The sequence below is a fragment of the Phyllostomus hastatus genome, unplaced genomic scaffold (assembly GCF_019186645.2).
Source record: "Phyllostomus hastatus isolate PE091 unplaced genomic scaffold, TTU_PhHast_1.1 phas_contig_86, whole genome shotgun sequence".
Lineage (NCBI taxonomy): Eukaryota > Metazoa > Chordata > Mammalia > Chiroptera > Phyllostomidae > Phyllostomus > Phyllostomus hastatus.
Window position 1 is genome coordinate 38,697,871 of NW_025333977.1, and position 12,659 is coordinate 38,710,529.

The window sequence follows — 12,659 nt, forward strand, 5'->3', positions numbered from 1 at the left end:
TTATGTTTATTCTCCTTATAAAAAGGACCTGTTTAGTTTATTAATTTCTCTCATATAGTCTTTTACACAATATATTGAAAAGTCAATAGATTAAAGATTGTCAAGAAGGTAAATGAAACTGTGATAATTCACCAGACTTTCATATCGAATCATATTCATTTTTTCCTATTCATAACTGAACTGATGTCCTTCTATTCAGTGCAGATGAATGATTCAAAACTCCAGAAAAAGTTGGAATTTCACAAATATGAGAGTTTTCATCAATTTGTTAGTTTTGCATTAGTCACATGGAGACTCTGACTCATCCTTCTTTCAAAGACAGATCTGCTAGCTCCAATTTCAAAGTGTTGGAGACGTGGAACAGTAGAGGAATTGAGCAAGAAAATGATGTTTCTTCCTGGTTTTTTTGTGCATTCCTCTTCAGGGAGGACTTAATGTACATCCTCTGAGAGGTTAACCTGGGAATCCAACTCTGGAAAAAATTACTTCAACAGTGAGTGTACCTAGAGACTGCAGAAGCTGCAGCATCAGAAATCCAAGCTCTCATCCCTTGCCTAATATCCCCAGCCCACGGAGAACTGTCATTACCATGCAAAGGAATATAGTGATCTATATACTCTGTGTTTTTCTATATTGTTTCTGAGGAACAGTCTGTCTGCTAGGAGAGAAATCTACCTAGTTCAGATTAGGGGTAAAGCTGTAGGAGGTACAATTAGCTTCACAAATTGTCAGGAGCTCTTAAGAGTTATTCACTCTGAAAATACTTTAATGATTAGGTATCTCAGGATTCAGCCTTTATAGAACCAAAAATGTATGTCAGTTTTAATATCTCAATCAGTGATTTCTCAAAATGAATCTGGCAAACCATTTCACATTTATCTTCCAACATGCCTGTGAGGAAGAAACTAGAGCAAATAAGATGGAAACCCCCGGCAAGGTAGATGAGTAATGATGATTGTGTCTTTCCAATTCATCTTCTCCCTCACAAAATAAGTGGCTGGAATTTGTGATTACCGTGGGGCTGTTTGTTAGTGATGACAACTGCATGGTCTCAGTTTGGAAAACGTGTTCTGTTCTGGGTTCTTGAGTCATGTGAGGTCACTTGCAATCTTTCTTTTTTTTTAAGTGACAAAGAGTGATCATTTAATTTCTGAAGTGTAATGACCAACAAGCACTTAACAATCAATTCAGCCTAGATTCCCCTTTATTTTTCAAATAAAGATATCAAGGCATAATTTATTTTTTATTATCACTAACAGGCATAATTCATGCTGATTTTCCTGGTATAAAATTATGTGGTGGCCACAGGTGGAGTCTGGGTGCTGTGCACACAAGCCCTGGCATGGGTCTTTACAAGATGATCAGTGAGTTCCTGATAGTGAGACTTGGTCAACACAGCATCTTTCCAGAGGTCAGGGAGGTGAGCTATAGGTCTTGAAGATGGCATCAAAGGTGGCCTTGGTGAAGTTGGCCAGGGTGGCAGTGCAGCCCTGGCTGAGGTGTAGCAGTCGTTGATACTGGCCATCCTTAACAGCTTCTGGGGCACGGGGGCTAAGACATGCCAGTGCCCCTGGGGACAGGGATGAAGCACAACAGCATGGAGCCACAGTGCCTGATCTACTTGCAAGGGATGGTATGGGGTTTGTGATCTTGTCCCCCAGGAACCTCACTGCACAGGGAAAATAGAGACCTTGGCTAGGATAATGGCTCCAAGGATGACAGTGGCTACCTCCTTGGTTCACTTAACACCCAGAGCAACATGTCCATTGTCCCAAAGGCAACAAATGCCTTGAACCAAGTCCTAGGCCAGCGCATGTCTGCTTTTGCATGAGCATAAATTTCAAAACTTCATCCTTGAGAAATGCCCCCAAGAAAAAGTCAATGATCTCAGATTCCTTGATGGGCAGGGAGAAGAGATAGAATCTGCTCCAAGGACTTGATCAAAGACATCCTTGATCAAGTGGCCCAGTTTGGTGACAGGGACCCACTCCTTGTCCTTGACCTTGCCTCTGCGAGCTCTGTGGCCTTGACCCTAACTGCGGCCCCAGGCAAGACCTCAGTCCCTGGATGCCACTGCCAAATCCTCCAAAGCCTCCGCAGCTTCCCATTGCAGGGTGTCTGGGGCCTCTGAACCCTCCCTCATCACTAGCGTCATCTGCCATTGGATGTTTCCTTGGAAAAGCAGCCCAAGTCATAACTTTAAAGAAGATGAATTTCAAAGAAGTTGAAAGCCAAAAGTTAAACAGAGTGAGAATGAGAACTTCTAGAAGATAGTTTATTATTTCAAATACATATTAAGCATATTTGTTTGTGGAATATCATGATCGTGGAAATAAATAATGTATTTCTGTCCTCAAGGAGCTTTTCATTCTGTAAGGGAGGCAGACAGGAAAAAATAATTATGAAACAAGAAGGAAACAACTTCCAGAACAGAAGCAGAAATGGCATTGATATAATGACTAAATTATGTTAAATACTTCAGTGTAGACAATATTATATATGTAAACAACAGAAATGTGTATATAATGTACATACATAACATATGTATATATGTGTATATATACACATACTATATATATTTTGTGTATATATGTAGGTAGAACTAGGTATAATTATAACTGTTGTGTAAGTAATCCCCAGGTACATCTGGAATTCTATTCAGGGACTCTCATTCTGAACATTAGGAAGCCTCAACCTGAGGAGAAGCTAAATATGATATCTGTATTTCTAGAACTACAATCAAAATTTTGTTAGTTGCCATCCTGATGCCAAAAATGAGTGAACTTGGTGTCCTATTAATGCAATAAATGGATGAATACTAGAAATTGTCCTTAAATGGTGAAATGAAAACTTTCTAAAAAAGCAATGGATTGTCAGAAATGTTTAAGAGACACTGCATACACTTTTATAAACAATGTCCAAGAATCCAACAAGGCTGGTACCCTTCATCAACAAAATTCCCAATTATCCACTATCTGGCTGTAAACTCCTACTGTTTCTTGTCCAGCAAAAACTATCAGGGTAACAACTATAAGATACCAGAATCCTGCCTCTTACAAGGTGGTATTTTGATCCCTGAAATAACAATAAGACTGGGCTTTCTTAAGGTCCAGAACAGATTGTATAATTTATCTTGCACTAACTTTATCAGAGATGTTTAGTTAATCAACATCTCTATTTAGGCGATTTATTTTTCTGAGATTCTCTCTTTATAATTTAATAGCAAGGTTGTTGGGGAAAGTTTACCAAACTCAAACCTCTTCAGCAAGTCCTGTTATCTGTCAAAGGGCCCTGGACTTGGACATGGCAGATAAGCTTAAAACAGCTCACAGAAAGCATCTCCTACAGTTTGAAAGAGGAAATAATTAAGCATGGGAGTGGGGAATATATGGGGGCACTGATGAAAGACTGGAGTTCATAACTATTGTTCCATTGTGGTATGGAACCTATCCCCGCTTAACAGTTTTTCTAACTGTTTGAGCTGTTTTTCAACAAGAAAGAATTATTTCCCACAAGATTGAACTATTTCTTATAAGGCTATTTGCCTTGGATATTTTCCATGTGGCGCATAATATACCCAGTGTTTCACTAGAGAGAACATGGAGTCCAGGAGGAGAAGCGTCATGAATGTCACATTGATCTAATCAATGTTTTCATTGATTTACATTTTTATATATTGGATTTTATTAATGAGACTTCTAAATAGGTTTTACAATTTGATTTACAAGCTCATGCCTGTATTGATCAGAATTTTATTTTAAATCATGCATTACTATGACTTTCATGGAAATAGAAAAAGGCAAAATAAAAAAGAAGAAAATGGAAATCATTCCTATAATGTTATAGTAAAACTAGTAGTGTCTGAAATTGATGGAGGGAAAAAGTGGTTCCCAGGATATAAGTGCAGTGGCGGGGAACAAGTGGTCTGCATTTCAGATGGCTCTGAGAGGTAACGAGGGTAGCATCTATGCATTTACGTTTCTTTCTCTTCCTGGAAAGGGCTTCCATAGGACAATTGCTAATTTTTATGTATCAATGTCCTGTTAAGTAGCTCATCTGTGTTCAGATTTGGAGTCTGGCATTAAGAAAAACTTCCTGAACTTGGGGAGTATCTGGTAAAAACCTGAAATAAAATGATGAAGTAGAGTTTTAGTACTCATGTCATTAGTGCACAGAAGTGTAAAACAAATATTGGAATCCATGACCTACATTGTTGATTTTCAGCCTTGTTTACATCTTAGAATTAAATAGAAGACATAAAAATGCTGGTTCTCAGGCCATACAGACCACTAATTACATGTGCATTTCTGAAGGTGGGTCCTGGGCATCGATATTTTTATAAACACCTACATAATTTCAGTGTATATGTAAGTTTTAGAACTACTTGTTTAAATGATAGCAAAATATTGTTAAATCCTCTGACAGTTCAATTGGCAGAGATATTTATGAGTGATTAAAATGAAACAAAACAAAACATTAAAGGTTATGGCTAGGGAAAGCCGTGTGTTACATGAAGACTTTCAATGCCACGTAACCAATGCTACAGAAGTAATGGGCCTTATTTTAAAAACATTTGAAAAGACTCAAAGTCATTGTGAAACATTTGTGTACCAAGAATCTTACCATTTTAGTCCTTGTGTTTTGAGAATCATCAATTAAAAGCTTCACAAATGTATTTTTTATTATTTTGTAGGAAATAAGAATAAAGGACATAGTCACCAGGACTGCCTGGAATATGGAGTCAAGAGAAATAAATACAGATATCAGAAAGATATAAAACAAATACATCTGACCTCTTTTTCTCAGCCTTTATTTATGGAGAGACTACGCTACTTACCCACTCCATTCTCCTTATCCCCCCATTCTAATGTCATCTAGTAGGAAATGGAGGGGTGCTTTATCACTGCCTTTGACAAGGAACTGCTGGGGCTGGGCAATAATAACAAAATAGTGTCTATACTCCTGCCTTATTCTTTTGGATTTTTAAACACTGATAAAATGATGTGGTATATCCCAGTATATTTTAGGAAAGTACTTTTAGAACAACTGATCAGACATATTTTTGTAAATATCAGATCAACTTTGACATAGTTTTTAATGAATTGTAAGTTACTAATTAGTATCATCTGTTATCTGGTGCCGTGGCTTTCTTTGTTCTTGTTTCTCAAAAATCATAGAAGCTTCTGAGACTTTTGACAGTGATAAAAGTATTTTCCTACTCATACCCTCTCCCTCTTTTCTTTAATAGTTTTCAAGGAAGCAGAGTAGAATACAAATCATCTAAGATCATCACTAGTGCAACTTTTTTCCTAAGATAGTTTGAATTTAATAATTATTTTCTTACTTCTCAAACATAGCAATAGTATGCCAGGGTCCTTAGTGAATCTACCTGTAACATAGGAGTTTCCCTAAGAAAAACAACACAGTATTTTGGTATTTTCCTGTCTTCTTCCTATGATGATGTTTGATTCCAAATTTTCACCCATTCAGTCTGACAATCATACAATTGTGATATTCTGTCTCTTTTGCCAGAACTCCCATGTTTTCTTTTGGAAAGGAAGAAATGTTGATAATATTGAAAGCCTTGGAAGCCTCAGTAGTTCTAATTTATCTTGGATGACTTATCACTCACTATTATTCAAAAATATCCCAAAGTGTGTCATGTAGAGCAAACAATGCCTGTGAAAAGTTTCCTAGAAAAGGTGTTTGGGTGAATAAAATTTCCAGACTATCCCATAAATTATCTTCCTTAGTCCCTTACAATTCACACTCTGCTGCAAAGGCTGTAGCTTGTGAAATGCTGATCTGTTCAGGGACGAGTTGATGAGCAGAGAAAAATGAAAGCTGTTTAAGTTCAGAGGGAGTAGGACATGTCACTCTACTAAGAAGACTGGCTTGAACTGGTTAAGTAAAAAACTTGTAAGAAGTATAAGATTAAAAAATACCTACTACACATATGGTTCCAAGAAAGGTAGTGTGAATTTTATAAAAGTAAATTATTCATGGATCCTTTCCTAACATAACTTATCACCTAAGAGAGGATATAACACAAGTCTGGAAAACTGACAAGAAGAATGTCAAATGAGACCCAAGAGAGTTATAGGTAGGATGCTATGAATATTCAGTCTAGGAGAGATTATTACTATTTGCAGATGGAGTGGAATCAGAGAAATCTTCATGGAGCAATGGCATTAAAGCAGTGAGCTCAGTGGCACAGAGCTTCAAAGCATGCACTTGAACATGGAAAGAAAGCATGTCAGGTAGAGATGGATGCATAGGCAGGAAGGCTCAGATCAGGCTTGGCTGGGTTCAGAACATGACATTCTATATGTGGGAATAGTGTAAGATGGGAATAGATAGTGAAAGATTGGAAAGAAAGTAGTAAATCAGTTTATATTATAAAGGGTACTGAATTTCAGGCTCAGGATTTAGTTTAGTAAATAACTTTTTAATGGTAATAAGGTATAAGTGACTATTTTTACTGTGTGGCAATTAGGCATGATAAGCAAATTTCCTCAATTACCCTAGTTAGTAGTACATTTTCTTGTAATACTTGAAAATGGTGTCAAATGAGAAGAAATGGGAGAATTGGGCAAAGCTAACATTACCCTCAGGTCTTTAGAAAAGCAATCAAGAACAGAACTTCTCACACTTTAATATGCATTCTAATTACCTAGAGATGCAGTTCAAAGGCAGATTTTGATTTAGTATATTTTTAGAGCCAGAAACTCTCCAATTCTAGTGTGCTTTCAGGTGCTAGTATGTGTGTGTTTTTGTTGCTTTTTTGTTAAGTTGACTATTTTTGATATCTATAGACCCATATTGAGTATAAGGATTTTATTTTATTTTTTATTTTTATTTTTTAGAAAGAGAGAGAAACATTGATCAGTTGCCTCCTGTACATGCCCCAACTGGGGACTGAACCTGCAATGTAGACATGTTCCCTGACTGGGAATCAAACCCGCGATCTTTAGTCTACGGGATGACACTCCAACCAACAGAGTTATACCAGCCAGGGTTGTTTTAAGGATTTTAGAGCAGTAATCCTCAAACTTGACTACATGGCAAAGTCATCCATGGAGCTTTAAAAACTACCAGTACCTGAAACCTATTTACAGAGCCTCTGATTTTATCAGGTTTGGGATGAGGGCTTGGCATCAGTATTTTTAAAAGTACTTCAAGGAATTCTAATGTATGGTCAATATTGAGGAGCACTGCTCCAGCTTATGTCTTAAGTTAGTGTTTCTCAACCCTGGCTACACATTAAAATCACTTCAGGAGGTTTTAAAAATCCTTGTGCCCAGCACAATGCAATGTACAGATGATGTTTTGTTGATTTGTACACTTGAGATTTGTATGGTTTTGTGAACCAATGTCACCCCAATAAAATCAATTAAGAAATCCTAGTGTCCAGGCGGCATGCCAAACCAATTAAATCTGACTCTCTGGGAATAGGACCTGGGCACTGGTATTTTTCAAAAGCTCCCCAGGTGATTGTAATGTGCAACAAAGTTGAGAATCACTGACCTGATAGGATTTAGAAATTTCTATCTTTTTACAGTTGTTAACAGAACAAGGTGCACATGACCTTTGCATTGTCAGATCACCAACAATTAACATTCTGTATGCAGCTCATTCCTGCAAAGAGAACCAGTTGTCTAGAGTTTTTGGTTTGAGGGTGAAGTAGCAAAAGTAAATTATTTTTCAAAATGAAAGTTATTGAAAAATAAATAGACCAATGAAGCATTGGACTATTATTTTCATGAGAGCTTATGGGCTGAGTGTAGTGTTCTCTTACACATCTCTATTGTTAACACGTTGCTATATTCTCACGAAAACCCAGATAATAGACTTGAAATCACTATAGAATGTGATTCTACACTTAGCACTGTGAAGAAAGTGGTGTTTGAATTAGCAGAGCAGGGCTGGGCAGGAAGAGACAGAGACAGCAATCATGGCAGCAGGCTCAGAGAGTTTGGCCCTCCCTGCTTCTGTTACTGACTCATTCATGTGCACCTCAGTTTCATAGTTTGTTGACTACAAGAAAATTGGTACCTACTTCTAGGATTGTTATTAGGACAAAATACTCATGACGGTTATGCTGTAAACTGAAATTTGCAATGCAAGTGCCAATAATTAAAGGCACATTATATCCAGAACCACATAGTGATGAGAAACCACATTCATGTTGTCCAATTTTTTTCTCTAATCATTGCTCCAAAGCAGGCAGATGCTCAATATTGGCATTTAAAACTCTAAATGTTTGTTTGAGGGTTTGGCAAAGCATTCTCAATGTGGAAATGATCATTTGGGAGGAAATCAGAGACAAGAGGAAAGTTGAAAACAATTTCTGTTCCTGATCCAACTCACTTTACTTTCTATACACACTGCTGTTATTTTTAGGGCTATAGAATATCACATCACTAATAATGAAAAGTTGAACTTATTGTTCATACATGGGTTAATGAGACCAAAATTTGTGTTATTTGTACTGGATAGATAGGTAAAAACATAAAACCTAAATTGTTTATCAATTTAGGCATAAACAAAATAGGAACTCTGGATTCATAGGAACTCAGATGGATTCATCTGGGCTCAGAGTTAGCAAACAATAGAAGTATTTGTTCTTCAATATTATTCTAGATTTTCAGTGATACTAAGGGAAATAATGTCCTGGGCTGTCATTTCAAATAGATTAGTCAAATATAGAAAAGTCAGTAGTTACATTAAATTATAGAAAAATAAAATATGAAAAAGCCTAGAGAGATTCATTATGAAGAGGCTTCTAAATTTCTTCTTGTTTTTAAATCAACATTTACCTCATACTGCTAATTATAAGATTCAAATAATACTCAAAGTTGGAGTGGCACCAGGTACAGCCCACATGTAGTACTTGGGTAATAAGAACCACTGACACACCCAGATGTAGAGATCAGTGAAAAGACTTGAATGTTAGACTTCTGATCTACAGTTTTTTCATAGCTGGAATCAAATGATATAATTTATGTAAAAAATGCTTATTATAGTGCTTGACACTTGCTATTCAACTGATTTTGGTATCCTTTCTTTGTAATAATATCAAGCATTTGGGGAGCTTTTATTATGTGCCAAGTAATGCTCTTGCTTTGCACAGGTATTGGTTGATGTGATTCTCCTAAGAAGGTATGATCATTCCCATTTGTCTTATGAGGAAATTAAAGTACAGAAAGTTTAGGTATTTGCCTGTGGTCACAAAGCTATAAGGTGACAGAGTTAGGACTCGACTCAGGCAATTGGTGTTTAGAGTCCATGTGCTTTTCTCTAAACAAATTATCTTTCTTCCCTGAGTCAATGCTCTTTTATCATTATATTTTCAGTTTGAAAATAAGGAATGATAGTTGTGCTGGCAAGTGGCTGTCAAAGATAGAAATGATATGCTATTAATTAGACCTCATTATCCACCATGACTTCCTTCTCACTTTTTCTTTAATTCCTTTAACAACCTCTGAGTCAAAAACACACATGTTGGCCAAGGGATCAGAGCTTAGAATTATTGCTCACATGGGTTGCACTATGTAGTTATGTGTTTCACTCCTGACACTCCCCTTACCCCCAGCCTACATTTTACTGAAAAGGAAGGTCCGTAAAATGAAATTTACTAAATCATGAATTAAACTGAGCTCTGTGAACTTCTATTAGCTACAAGTATTATAGCTGCTTCCAGAGCCAAGAGTCATTTGCTTTGGGATCAAGCTCATGTTCTGTGTTCTAATGGACTGTATTTAAACTCCCAGAACCTTTGTCATTTGGCCTCCTGGGAACTCAGAAGGATCTTGGTACTCCTGCTTTTGATAGTATATTTTCAATTCCTCATTCATTTAATTTTTTCTGTGGTCTTTCTATCTGAGAAATAGCATATTCTTGGCATCTCTCTTGGTTAGCACTTTGGTGTCATTAGTCTGTTTCTGGCTTCCATTGCTTATATTTTGCAAACTACATCAACTACATTCTGAGTTACTACTTGGCGAAGTTTAGTGCTTGTTATTGGGAATGAGGGAACCTGGAATAACCAATTTTCTCATAGGGCTGATAATCTAATAAGATACATAAATAGTAAAATGGGGAGAGTTGTAGCTTGGGGAGGTACGTCTATTGTAGGGGATGTAGGTCTGGGTGAGGTGGAGTCAAGTAAGTCTTCAGAGGCGAGTGTATCTCTGAGATGGTATGTAAAGGAGTAGAAATTACCAAGCTTCATAAGGGTAGGGACATACCTGCCTAATTGACATTAGTATCTTTAACCTGGTGCGTATCATGTAATTAGGGATGAATAAACATTTTTGAATGAAGATATGACTGCAAAGGGAAGAGACTGATGGAGACTTCCACCAATAGTTTTGTCTGATCACCTTTATCTGCCTTTATCAATGATACAGTTTAGCCAGCACTATCCCCTTAATATCTAATCAAATTCCTTAATAAATTTTCATCTGCTGACTCCCTTACTCTGCTCATGGGATATAAATTCCCAGCTGTCTTTGCTGTATTTGAAATTGAGTTCAAGCTCTCTCCTCTATTGCAACCGTTTCAAATAAAATCTTTTTTTCTTTACCATTTTAAAAGCATCAGAATAACTTCTCTTTAACAAAGGTAAAGATGATGTATCAGGCTCAGATGCAAGAATCCTCAATTCACTTATTTTCTTCTCACTTTTTGACAATTTCCTGAAAAATAAGAAAATAATTTTACATCATTCACTATTATGGAAATTAATAAAATTACTGTATGAAAATATTAAAATAATATTTGTCATATAACCAGTGCTAAACAAATAGTAGATATTATCTTTTTTCAAATGTTACTTTCTCATGCTCTTGGTTACCCAAAGCAAACTTTGCTATCCTGAGATTTAGACAAGATCAATGGAGTCTGAAAACCTCTTGAAATTACATGCAAACTTTTGTTTATTTTAGTATGAGCATTTCTTTTACCTGGGGAAAAGATTTATAACTTTCATTATATTCTCCAAGTTTTTGTAACCTTACAAATATTACAAACCATACCATATTTATTTTCATATATAATACATCTACTTTTGTGGTTTCAAGTCAATAGTTCTCAAATATATTCATCATATTCAAATTCTCTTCTGCATTCTATAATTCTATATTTGCCACATTAAGATTCAAACTCAACACCTCTATTTTTCTCTTGCAACATCTATCTCAAATTGGCTCCTCTTCCTAAAGATTTTATTTCTCTCTCTGTACTGGAGATTTTAATTCAGTCTCTCAAGGTTCTTCCTACTTTCCACTTTGAAGCAGTTATGCAAATAACTGCTTCAAAGCAATGTTTTTCCTCAAATGCCATGTTTTGTCAATTTTTTCTACTCTCATTGTGGACCATATTCACTTTGTACTGAGATTTTTGGAAGGGTCTCCTAACTGGTCTCCTAGCTTTTTCTTGCTTTACAGAGTCAGTCCATCTTTCGTGGCATTGCCACATTTTCTCTTTAATGGATTGTTTCCATACTTCCAACTCCATTTTATTTATTGGATGAAGATCTTTACCCAGTGTGAAGGGCCCTTTGACAGGGCCCTTCCTTATTGTTCAATATATTTATTACACCCTGATATAAAGTAGAAACACTTTTTTTGACAGTTTCTTTCTTCCCAACAAATTGACCAGGCTGAGCTCCAAATGCTCTGAACATATTTTCTTTGTATTTCCTGAGAATGTCCTTTCACTATCTTTTCTATCCATTCAAAATCTACCCATCCTTCATGCTTTATTTCAAGTCCCATCTGCTTCAAGGGAGAGTTCCTTAGTAGAGATCTTTCACTGATATTTCTCTGTTCTAAACTCTTCATCGATTGTTAGTTTCATGCAGTTTAGGCCTTTGTCGTTATCTAATGGTGTGTGTGTGTGCGTGCGTGTGTGTGTGAATGCACATGTGCATACATATGCATGCTATCTCATGATGGGGCAGGACTTGTCTTGTATTTGAACCCCTCCCACCACTGGACTACTTAAAAAATGTAACCTGTACTAAATAAGTAATTGTGGTTGATAAGCGATCTTAACCATGTCTGTAGGTAGAAATTTAACCTTAATTCTAAATTATTTTTGAAAGGTATAGAACAAGATAGTAAAATAAATTGCAGTTCTTTAGACTAATAGTGTATTATGGAGATTGTTTGACAACATGTTAATTCTCCCTCTATGGAAATAGATAAATAAATCAAAAGGCATTTGCTATTTTTCAAACCATGTTTTCTGGGAGACACTGCTTATGAAAAAGTTGCACATTAAAGCAGAAATCACATCACACCTGTTGACTATGTCATCAGTTATTACCTGACTTTGCAGTTGTGGGTATCATTATTTCTATAAAGGCTGGCACATGGGCTTAGTGCCCTGTCAGGGTCTTTGAAATTGGAGAACTTCTTTGAATTATTCTACAGAAATATACTTTCAGATATGCATTGAAGGTTTTGAAGGTTATTTTCATCTCTGAAATTGATATGCAAAATATACCCGAGGCTAAATAAAAACATAAATAAAAATATGTACACTATCTTTCCACTTCCCAATTCAGAAAAGTTATTGAGTAAATTTAATTTTAACCTTACAAAATTTTAACATCTTACAAAAGAGAAATGATATAAAAATATTTAAAGCAG

At 36.2% G+C, this 12,659-nt stretch overlaps 1 pseudogene; it reads right to left on the minus strand.

Annotated features, from left to right (window-relative positions):
- Positions 1-1,291: 1,291 nt before the first annotated feature.
- Positions 1,292-2,155, minus strand: LOC123827216 (annotated as a pseudogene).
- Positions 2,156-12,659: the final 10,504 nt, after the last annotated feature.